Genomic DNA, 11,567 nt, shown 5'->3' on the forward strand with positions numbered 1-11,567 from the left:
AACTGGTTATTATTATATTTACATGCTTCCAGCTGCCGTTTTTCCTCGATGACAACTCGTACCTTTCCACTCCCCTTTTTCTCCCTCCTCGTGCTCACAGACACATAACGTGTATGGCAGTCCATTCTCCCTGCAACACGGACTACACTGCCCATGATGCTACATTCTTTAGAGCTATGCTTGTAGCATTCTGCCTGTTAGCTTAGCACAACAACAACAACAACAACGAAAAGGCGCTCTCTCACCCAGGAAACACACAGTCGCAAACACACAGTCAACCATAACGCTGCCGCCTGGAACAAGAGCACGTAGCTGTCAAACAAAACCCAAACAGTCCTGACCCGCGACAAAATGAAACAGGAAAGTACCGCAGTGTAATCCATTTATTTCAACAAAGTAACTGTATTCTGAATACCACCTTTTTAAACGGTAACTGTAACGGAATACAGTTACTCATATTTTGTATTTTAAATACGTAACGGCGGTACATGTATTCCGTTACTCCCCAACACTGGCTTTTCATAACCAACTACGTAACAGTTGCACCACTTTTGATGTGTTAGGTGAACGTGGTTATCAACCTCTCACAAATTAAATGGCCACTAATTCAACATTAAATCCACTGTCCATAAGCTGATGGACTGTTCAGAACAGTCAAGGCTTACTGACACATGACAGAAAGATAAAGATGATGAGGAGACAGAGTGAGGAGGTAACGGTGGAATGACAACATTGGCTTCCTGAAGCTAAGGAAATGACAGTGAAATAGATTAACAAATATAGAGAAACAAATAATTTCCCCCTCCATCAAAATGACTTTTCCAATTAAGTGTAATCTGATAAGTGTTGTAGAGAAAAGGAGGGGGAAACAGTAGGCGAAAGAGTATTCGCTGGGAAAGGGAGGGGAGGAACAGAGAGGATGAGAAGCGAGAATCTGAAACAATTTGTTTCTGTCATTTTGTAGCAAGGTCGACTTGATAGGGCTGAAGCTATATGAATTCTACACACCTCTTCCTATTTCTTTCACCAGTAGTCCTTTTTTTTCAGGGCCCCTCATCCCCTCCTTCTCAACCTCCATCTGCAAACAAAATTGACCCTGACTTTAAGATCACATTTGTTGGCCAGGGGTAAACCCTCATTGGTGTGCAACCTGTGGCTTGAGAGCCAATTTAAATTCCTTCTCTTCACACTTCCTTATATCTTACATCTCACTTGCTCTCACTGTCTTTTCCTTTAACACAACAAAACACAAAAAACTACTTTTCCTGGCAGTAGATGGAAGGGGAAAAAAAGTTATTTGGCTGCTACCCTTGGGTTAGACAAATAGTGTTTACTTGGTGTGATGCAGCAAGTTGACCAGATACACACTCCTGAGCGGTGTAAGTGTTAGGGTTTTCCTCCACAGTTTGCAAAGGCAGCAAACCTCATACTACTTGATTTAACATAACAAAAACTTGTTTTGACAAGAGCAACTCATCAAGAGCTTTCATCTCAAGATCCAGTGTTTACAACCACCCAGTGACAGCAGATTGTACCTTTTCATCGCTAATATTTCTGTTGTTTCTTTAGGTTTGCAAATGATTGCATTATATAGTGAGTATTTTCAACATAATTTTGTATTTGATACAACACTACAAACGGTTTTCCTCTTCTTGTTGGGTCTTACGGTCTTCAGATAACATTCACACTGACATTTTGACATTTAGCACTACATCAGACTAAAGACCTACCTAGTGGTCATACTGTTCTCCATGCCATGCCAAGAACTACAACAATGTCACAGCTTCTCACATCATATTTATTATTTAAGACAACATCTTGTAAAGTAGCAGAATTGATTTCAATTCATATTTAATATAAATTTGCTTGTGGAAATGATGGAAAAAAGTTTTACAATTGGTGTAGGTTCAAATATTCACCATCACAGGCTTATAGATTTTATGACTTACCTCACAAAATGACTTTTTAATTCAGATTTTCTGTAAGCAGAGTACTGTGACATTAAAATGACAATGAATTTTTGCAAAACTCTTTAAAGTTACTACAGTTTGCGTATTATATTATGAAATTTCAGACTCCTACTTACCTGTCAAAATAACATTTTTTTCTTAGAAAATGAAAGGTGAAATGTGACTTCAGGGTCCATTGACGTCTTACTATGTGTGTGGAAATCATAATTATTTTCTAGAGGAGGATCTAAAGTGAAATGTCAGTTACATTATAAAATCACGGGTGCTTACCGTGTCCATCTTCATTGCTGTGATGAGGACCTTGCTCTCTGCTGTGCATTCCACCCATCAGCTCCCGCTGAAATAATGATAGTGTGTCAAAAGTTACACTGCAAATGTGTCAGAGATTGTGGATCTGAAAAGCACAGGAATTTTCTTCTTTTGTGTTTCTACTTTCCCTATCACTCACACTTCCACACTTTTCTCTTCTAATGTAATTGTGCCTGGCATGCAGGAATTTAGACTCACTTTGGATGACACCAGATATCTTGTATTATGCACTTGTTTTTTTCCAACTCACTAATGGACTGTTATATGCTTAGACCTCTAAATAATGAGCGAAACAAGCCTTTATACGCCTTGTTATGGATATCCTTAAGAAAAAACCAAGAAACACCTCAGTGTCAAATATCGTCAGGGTGATGAAAGAGCTTATCCAATAAAGAAACATATATATGCAAACCAAGTAGGGAGGTGTAGTACAGAATCACAGGCAAAAACACAAGACTAATACAGAAATGTTACATTTAGTTCATCATGCAGTTTTTATTTTACTATGCTCATGTTTTGTTATTTTAGTTTCTTCTCTTTTGTGTCTGTTCTTCTTTATCTTCTTCTTGATGATTCCATGCCATTGACATCCCTTTAAATAGTTTACATATGTCTCTGGGTGGGTTTTATTTTCCTCAGCTGCTAACTTGTCCTCGGTCCTACCTCCTGTCAACCCCATTCACTGACCTGTCCCTGATTTTTCTTACATACACCCAAATTTCCCTTGTTTCCTCGATAGAACTTGTTTGTCTTTCAGTCAGTGCTTGAGTCTTTTTTTGCATCTGCATCTTGGTTCAGTCTAAAAACATTGTAATTTTGAGGTTATTATTTTGACTTAGGTTGCAGCTTTGAACCTACTGTGCTTCTATGACAGATGTGTTAAAACACGCTGCAGGAGTTCAGGAATACGCTGCTTCAATGCAATGCTCAGACAGCACAACCATCACTGCATGCACACAACAACTGCATGTAGTCAGGGTTACGCTCATTAAAAACCAAGGTGTCACAGCCAGAATCACAAGAGCCAAAACACAAACAGATGCAATTACAAAGAGCCATGACATCCAGTGACTGCAATCACAACTAGAGCTACAATTAGCCTCTGCAGTGGTCAGTGAAAGAGGTGACGTTTCGGCTCCTCTGTTGTTTGCTCTCTAAATGCTATGGTACTGGACTAGAAATAGAGAGGACATTTTCCCATATTGGCTTCTCTTCCTTGGTTCCCTGTTAAATCTAGAGTTTAACATCCTTAGAATACTCATGCCCCATCTTATCTTAAAATATATCACCCAAATTGACCACTTCACTCTCAGACTGCTGTTTTACGTATGGTTCCTGGGGTATAGAATCTTCAACTTTCAGGCCCATTTGGAAGCAGCTCCCAGTTTGGATTCAGGAGACAAACACCCTCTCTACATTTAAAATTAGCCTTAAATCATTTCATAGGCCCAGGCTGGGGGCTTCCCATGATGCCCTGAGTGGTCTTCTACACTCCCCCTTTTTCACTCTCTATGTCTTTATACAGCACTCTGCATTTAATCATTAGTTATTATTAATTACTGGCTCTATTCCACAGTGTGGCTTTTGTCCTGTCTTCTTCCCATCATCCCCACCTGGTTGGGGCGGATTGCTCTTCCTGAGCCTGGTTCTGCCAGAGGTTTCTTCCTGTTAAAAGGGAGTTTTTCCTTCCCACTGCTGCAAGCACTTTCTTAAAGGAGGTGATTGTTTTCTCTTATTGTTCTATAGTCTTTACCTTGCAATATAAAGCATCTTGAGGTTAAGGTTGAGGGTGCTGTGACTGCAGTATTCCATGTGTGTCAGTTGCATGTCAATATAAAATACAGGACTCCTGAATTGACCTACTTTAGTTTTTTATTTAAAATCTGACTCACGTCCAAGACATAATGCTTGACCTATCACAAACAACAACAGACCTCAAACCAACTTTAATACCTGTGGGATCAGCCTGCTCATGTAGAGTGTCCAACGTCCAACTTGTCTCTTGCAAGCCCCCATATTCATCCAAGGGCAATAAAAATCAAGTGGTTCCCACTTTTTCCCCACTTTTCATTAACAGATACTCTTAAGCTTTGTTTACAGTGACAGCATTTCAGCCACATTTTTAGTTGTTCCACCTGCAGAACAGTTATGCAGAAACCCTCTTATTTCATTCTATCCATCTGTCTACACAGGCAGTGGAACAGCCTGGATTTATTTGAGCTATATGCATATGAGATCCAAAGCTTATTTTTATACTTCAAGTTTATTTTCCTTATATAAGTAACTACAATGATTGTGGACTCTGAGCACTGACAAAATGTGAATGACCTACTCAGATCTCAGTACTCTTTCTGAATGCCTCTACTGTACACAGGGACACAGCATGCAGGGTTAATGTTGTGAACCAGCAACAGAAAATAAAGCAAGCCTGCGTTCACAAGGCATTCTTAGATGGCTGATCTAGTAACAAAGCACACTGGTGCAGTATTTGACACTGCAGGAATTATATGCATAGATATATCTATATGTATCTATAGATATAACCATCTATCTATACACACACACACACACACACACACACGAACATAAGATATACATAAGAAAAAAGCTTTGTACAATTCAAGTGAGCTTGAAATTCAATATTTGGTATAACCGCCTTTATTCTTCAGCACAACCTGAACTCTCCAGGGTTTTTAAAAAATCCAAAACAAGGGTACAACAAACAACACAGTAGCTAACACATCTAAATGCTTTAATTATTGTAGAAGAAGATCAAATTTAAAGATTTATGGAAAATCTGCAAATAAAGTTTGGATGAAGTGTGGTATTAGCTATAAGAAAATATCTTAAGGACTGAAACCATCTGACTGGGCTGCTCTGATTTTATTTGTTATTTGCTCAGCTTAGCTCTGCTTGGTTTCAGCGGTTTCAGCTCCGAACAACCAGCAACCTGCCCGTTCTCCATGCGTCTGTAATCTGTTCTAGCACAGCTCAATATTCCATCCATGATCTGCAATCTGGTATCCAGTACATTAATGATAATAAGTGACTAACGGGGCTATCAGGTAACTGCTAATAGTTAATCAGCTAATGTTAAATTCTTTACAGGCTAGGTTAACATTTATGTTAACTCTTTAATACATCATTGTTCCCTCACAGTAATATGAAACCAACCAAGTATTGAAGGGACACAGTAAGCACAGTTCGGAAGGTCACTGGAAATAACACCAGAGAATCAAAGCACCAGCTACTGGTTGATAGAGCAGTACACCAGCACTCTGACCAAGCAGTCCAACCTGAGCACTCTCTTGATTGACAACAAGAGAGCCTACTACGCAGTGCTCCACACATAGATAATAGAGTGCCTGGGACTGTACAAGGCTAACAGCAGACAGATAACATTCATCAGGAGCTCAATGGGACTGGAAGACAACACTGGAAGCCTACTTCAAAGCAATCACACAAGTCACTATCAAGTGCAGAAAGTACCATGGTGTACTATCCCTGCTGCTCTTCTGCATAGGCTTCAACAGTCTAAGCTAGCTCATCAGTAAGACTGGAGTGGAATATAGATCAAGCCAGGTTTGAGTGAGACGTTGACTAAACCACCTGACCAGGATCTACAACAAGGACATTAGGATGTAATTTGGACTTGGTAAGTTCAAGTCAATTCAGTTTTATTTATATAGTGCCAAATCACAACATCAGAGGTGTCTGACCAAAATTTCACATGCAGTTCCCTTAAACATCTAGGTTACTGGTAGAGGAACCGAGCTTGAGAAGTACACACACATTAGAAAAATGAGAAAATGTACCTTTAGAGGGAAGGGCGATTAACACACTCCAAGAAAAGGGCTATCTAAAAGGCAACATAAATATAGCTTTCTGGAATCATACAAAGCTTTTCAAGTGGTGGACCTTGAAATAACCTTTGTTTAGTTAAGTAGGGGAAACAATTCTTGCATAAGAGTAAGTTGTTTTCTGTTGTATTCTGCTGATTTTAAACTTTCCACTTTTTACAAAATATCTTTGGGAGTTCTATTGAATTGAATTCCAGGCATTATTGAAAAGGTATTAAAATATCCTGAGTGCCATTTTAGAAACCTAATATATTCTCCTTCAACACAAATCAGAGATGTTTGAATTGTAACATGGCACACATTTGCCGTTCCAGGTGGCAGCAGCTAATGTGTTAGAAATGGTGAATCTTAAATCAAGCTGCAGTGACGTTCCAGATAAAGAGATGTCTGCCAGCATGGCCTCTCTGATTTGCTCAGTGTGTTTATTATTCTGGTATTATTTGTGAGGGCTCTGACTGCCTGTGGCCTTCCATCTTGCTCTTCATCTCACTGTGCCCTCTAGTTTTTGTCAGCTTTAATAAAACTGAGGCAGTTAAAAGTGAATATCTGCCCCACTCCTTGTCGCTGTAAACAAACATGACACACATAAAGGAAAGGACGAGATCAAAAGATGTAAATGATAAAAAAAAACAAAAAACCCCACACTAATTGGATTTGCTGTAGGGAATGCCAATAATTGTTTATACAGGACCGATTTTATAATTTTTTCCAATTTCACAATTTATTTGTTACTTTTTGAGGAAGGAGTCTGACAAAAATGTAAAAGAGAACCACTCTGTTCAGGTAAAGTAAGGAGCTTTAAAAATGGTCCTATGTGATTACGCATGATTTACATCTAACTAGCATTTAGTGTCAAGGTAAAAGGCAGTATGTCCATTCTATTGTTAGGTAAAGTGAGAATAGCATTGTTTCACTTTTACTTTCTGTGCTTAAATTTATACTTAAATTCAATCAAATCTATTTTTACTTTGCAAAGATGTTGAAGAAAGTTAGGTACCACTTTACAATAAGGCTCCCCTTATAGATGCTAATAAATAGTTTATAGCTATATTATTAATTAATTTGTAAATGCTTTATAAACCATTATTAATGGTTTATTATGCATTAGTTAAGGGTGAGAAAGAGGAAAAAAACTGACCGGTTTCTTGCCAAATAGTGAGCCAAATGTGTTCACCTATATATTTCATCTAGAGTTGCTATATTAAACATTTCAGACTAAGTTACTATCCTGTAAGCACAATCAGCATTTGTAAACATATTTTTTATCATATAAAATTGTACTTCAGAAATGCATTATAAATATCCACAACTATCAATCGGAGCTTTGTTGTAAAGTGTAAAGCATAAAACCATTTATTAATGAATAATAAATATTTATAAATGCCAAATGGGAGCCTTATTGTAAAGTGTAAAGCATGACACCATTTATTTATGACTAATAAACATTTATAAATGCCAAATGGGAGCCTTATTGTAAAGTGTAAAGCATAACACCATTTATTAACCACTAATAAACATTTATAAATGACAAAAGATAGCTTTGTCGTAAAGTTTAAAACATGTCAACATTTATTAATCACTAATAAACATTTATAAATGCCAAATGGGAGCCTTATTGTAAAGTGTAAAGCATAACACCATTTATTAATCACTAATAAACATTTATAAATGACAAAAGATAGCTTTGTCGTAAAGTTTAAAACATGTCAACATTTATTAATCACTAATAAACACTTATAATTGCCAAAAGTGAGTCTTAAATGTATAATGTCACCATTTATAACACTTAGACCTAAATTACAATCAGTGCTTGAAATAACATTTAACTACTGTCAAAAATGGCAATGTATTGTAAGAGTAACACATGTAACATTAAATGTGTTTTTTAAAACACCAAACAGTCACCCACTCCAAAAAAAGTTCATGCCAGACTGGTTCAAACTGGAAATATTTTTTGTATGTCCTTAAATAAGCGTCCCAGTGGTCCATCAGGGTGTCGCGCTCCAGTTCCTCCTTAAGAAAAGTCAGTTTCTCTCGCTCCTTGTTAAGAAGGGCAGTTGCAGTAGGGGCAGGATTAGAAGAAGAATCTAAAGAACAAACAATTATTAAATTACAATACTAAAATAATTTATAATCTAAACTTGGGAAACTCAAATAAAATATTGATTAAAAACGGTTACAACTTGAATTTATAAAAAGCCACTTTGTAAAAATTATGTTATATACACATGTGGTGGTTCAGACATTTCTAAAAAAAGGCAAATAATTCTTATGTGTACTGCCTTACCAGGGTGTTTAATATAAATTTAATGATGCACATAAACAAAACTAAAAATATACAACTAAGTGATATCAATCGTTTGGAATAACCAATAGTAATAGAGCTATTCACATGTTATGTGATGTTAGTTAGCCACTGTAGCTAGCAGCCAAATGGCTCGGTAGCTAGCTAGCTAGCATTATACTCACCTTCATGTCTAACTGCTGACGTCGTTGGCTTAGTGCAATCTAGATCATCCAGTCTCTGCTTTTTGTATCTCTTCGAACGTGTGCTAACTGTGTAAGTCGCAGACGCACACAAATTTTTATCTTCTGCTCCATCCATGGCGCAGCAACTTGAACGAGCGCCTTCAGTGTGTCTGTTCGTGCCCCTTTGGCTTGACCTTCCAGAGCGCTCCACTGCCTGTCGCGCTCTGAGAGGAGGGGCTTTCCTTAATAAAGTTAACTGTGATTGGATGCTTGTATAAGCTCCTCTGCGTTTAAATTAAATTTGTTTTCCCTCCCTTTGGCAGCAGAACATATTTTTTTAGCATGAATCCAGCGGGTTAGATCTACATAACAAAGTCGGAGATACATTATAACAGGTGAGACAATCCTCTTTTTTGCGTGGGACTATTTTTGATTATAGGGCTTGTTTTATATAGCATGTGAAGTTCTTTAACTCTGAACCGATTTGCACTAGACTCCCATAGAGTATTTTACGGTGTTTCGAGGTGATAATAAAATAAATTACTCATTTTTTTCCACCAGAATGTCTCTGGGAATGAGATTGCGCGCCAGAATAGAAGGAAAACAAACTAAATATAAGGCACTAAGGCTCATTAAATGGCTGCAGAAGAAACACCTGCTAAAAAAGAAGCTTAGATGTCCTGTTTGTCACCATAAGATGAAAATTATTTCCGTGGTGAAGAAAGACCAATATATGTGGTATGTATAATGCATGATAATGTAGTGCATGTAGTAAATATAACAAAATATTTCGGTTATCAATGCAAGAGGGAGCATTAACCTCTTTTCATTATTATTTTCTTCATACTTAATTTTGTGATTATCTTTTCAATTAATGCTCTTGTTTAAGGGTCCATTTCTTTACTTAACTCATTGATATGTTCTCAGGTGCTGCAAAAGAGCAAGTCATAGGAGAGTTTCCAGAACAATTAGAACTGGCTATCTCTTTGAGAAATCAAAAACATCTCTTTTCAGTTGGATGAAGTTCATTTACAGGTATATGTAGATGTAGACATTAATAGCAATGCACCTTTCATAACTGAACACCAATACGAGACTTGTGAAATAAAATTAGGGCCTCAGTAAGTAATAATTGCCTCAATTTCTATCACAGATTTTCACAAGGGCTCAGGCTCAGACAAGTAGATATGATCGATGATGAAGTGGCTGGCAGCTCCAGAACACTAAGTAGCATGGCAAGACACATTCGACATGTTTGTATACGTGCAATTAAAAGACACAGAATAAACAATGGACACCGTCTTGGTGGTGACAGAGAATTTGTGGTTATAGATGAAAGCTGTCTCCGTCATCAGCGAAAGGTTGGTAAACTCTCAGACAGGTTTGTTAGAATCAATGCAGATCTGACTGTGTCCTCTAAACATGGAAACCTTTACCATAAGTAAAAAAAATTAGTAGAAGCAACCATCTTTTTGAATGTTTCTTTGTAGATATTTAATTTTATTCTTTTTCATTTTAATTCTGTTTAATTTTATTCTTTTTGTTTTCAGTATGCACGTGGACGCTTTGGAAATGCATGGAAAAGGAAGAAATGGGTATTTGGAATGATGGGAATTAAAGACAAAAGGCGAAGGCTCGTGTTAAAACTTGTTGAAAAACGATCGAGGCGCCACCTTGTTCCTCTGATCAGACAGCATGTTAAGTTGGGTAGTGCCATTATCAGTGATGAGTGGAGAGCCTAGAAAAATGTTTTGACAAACATAGGGTACAGACATTACACTGTAAATCACAGCAGGTGGTTTGTAGATCCTCAATCTGGCAGTCATACACAGCATATCGAAAGGGCTTGGATGATCAAAGGACATGTCCGTAGACTAAGAGGAAATCGCACTGAGAAGTTGCTGGAGGAACACCTGATGGTTCTTGAGTGGTCATCTTGGCTTGGTTCGCGACACCCTGATGGACCACTGGGACGCTTATTTAAGGACATACAAAAAATATTTCCAGTTTGAACCAGTCTGGCATGAACTTTTTTTGGAGTGGGTGACTGTTTGGTGTTTTAAAAAACACATTTAATGTTACATGTGTTACTCTTACAATACATTGCCATTTTTGACAGTAGTTAAATGTTATTTCAAGCACTGATTGTAATTTAGGTCTAAGTGTTATAAATGGTGACATTATACATTTAAGACTCACTTTTGGCAATTATAAATGTTTATTAGTGATTAATAAATGTTGACATGTTTTAAACTTTACGACAAAGCTATCTTTTGTCATTTATAAATGTTTATTAGTGATTAATAAATGGTGTTATGCTTTACACTTTACAATAAGGCTCCCATTTGGCATTTATAAATGTTTATTAGTCCTTAATAAATGTTGACATGTTTTAAACTTTACAAAACTCTCTTTTGTCATTTATAATGTTTAGTAGTCATTAATAAATGGTGTTATGCTTTACACTTTACAATAAGGCTCCCATTTGGCATTTATAAATGTTTATTAGTCCTTAATAAATGTTGACATGTTTTAAACTTTACAACAAAACTCTCTTTTGTCATTTATGTTTAGTAGTCATTAATAAATGGTGTTATGCTTTACACTTTACAATAAGGCTCCCATTTGGCATTTATAAATGTTTATTAGTCATAAATAAATGGTGTCATGCTTTACACTTTACAATAAGGCTCCCATTTGGCATTTATAAATATTTATTATTCATTAATAAATGGTTTTATGCTTTACACTTTACAACAAAGCTCCGATTTGTGGATATTTATAATGCATTTCTGAAGTACAATTTTATATGATAAAAAATATGTTTACAAATGCTGATTGTGCTTACAGGATAGTAACTTAGTCTGAAATGTTTAATATAGCAACTCTAGATGAAATATATAGGTGAACACATTTGGCTCACTATTTGGCAAGAAACCGGTCAGTTTTTTTCCTCTTT

The 11,567-nt window shown here is 36.8% G+C and overlaps 1 pseudogene; it reads left to right on the forward strand.

The window, feature by feature from the left end:
• Positions 1–8,931: 8,931 nt before the first annotated feature.
• LOC146641540 (uncharacterized) lies at positions 8,932–11,009 on the forward strand (annotated as a pseudogene).
• Positions 11,010–11,567: the final 558 nt, after the last annotated feature.

Source organism: Rhamphochromis longiceps, linkage group LG23 (genome assembly GCF_057381845.1).
Source record: "Rhamphochromis longiceps isolate RC_006_pf linkage group LG23, R_longiceps_female_GT1.1, whole genome shotgun sequence".
Lineage (NCBI taxonomy): Eukaryota > Metazoa > Chordata > Actinopteri > Cichliformes > Cichlidae > Rhamphochromis > Rhamphochromis longiceps.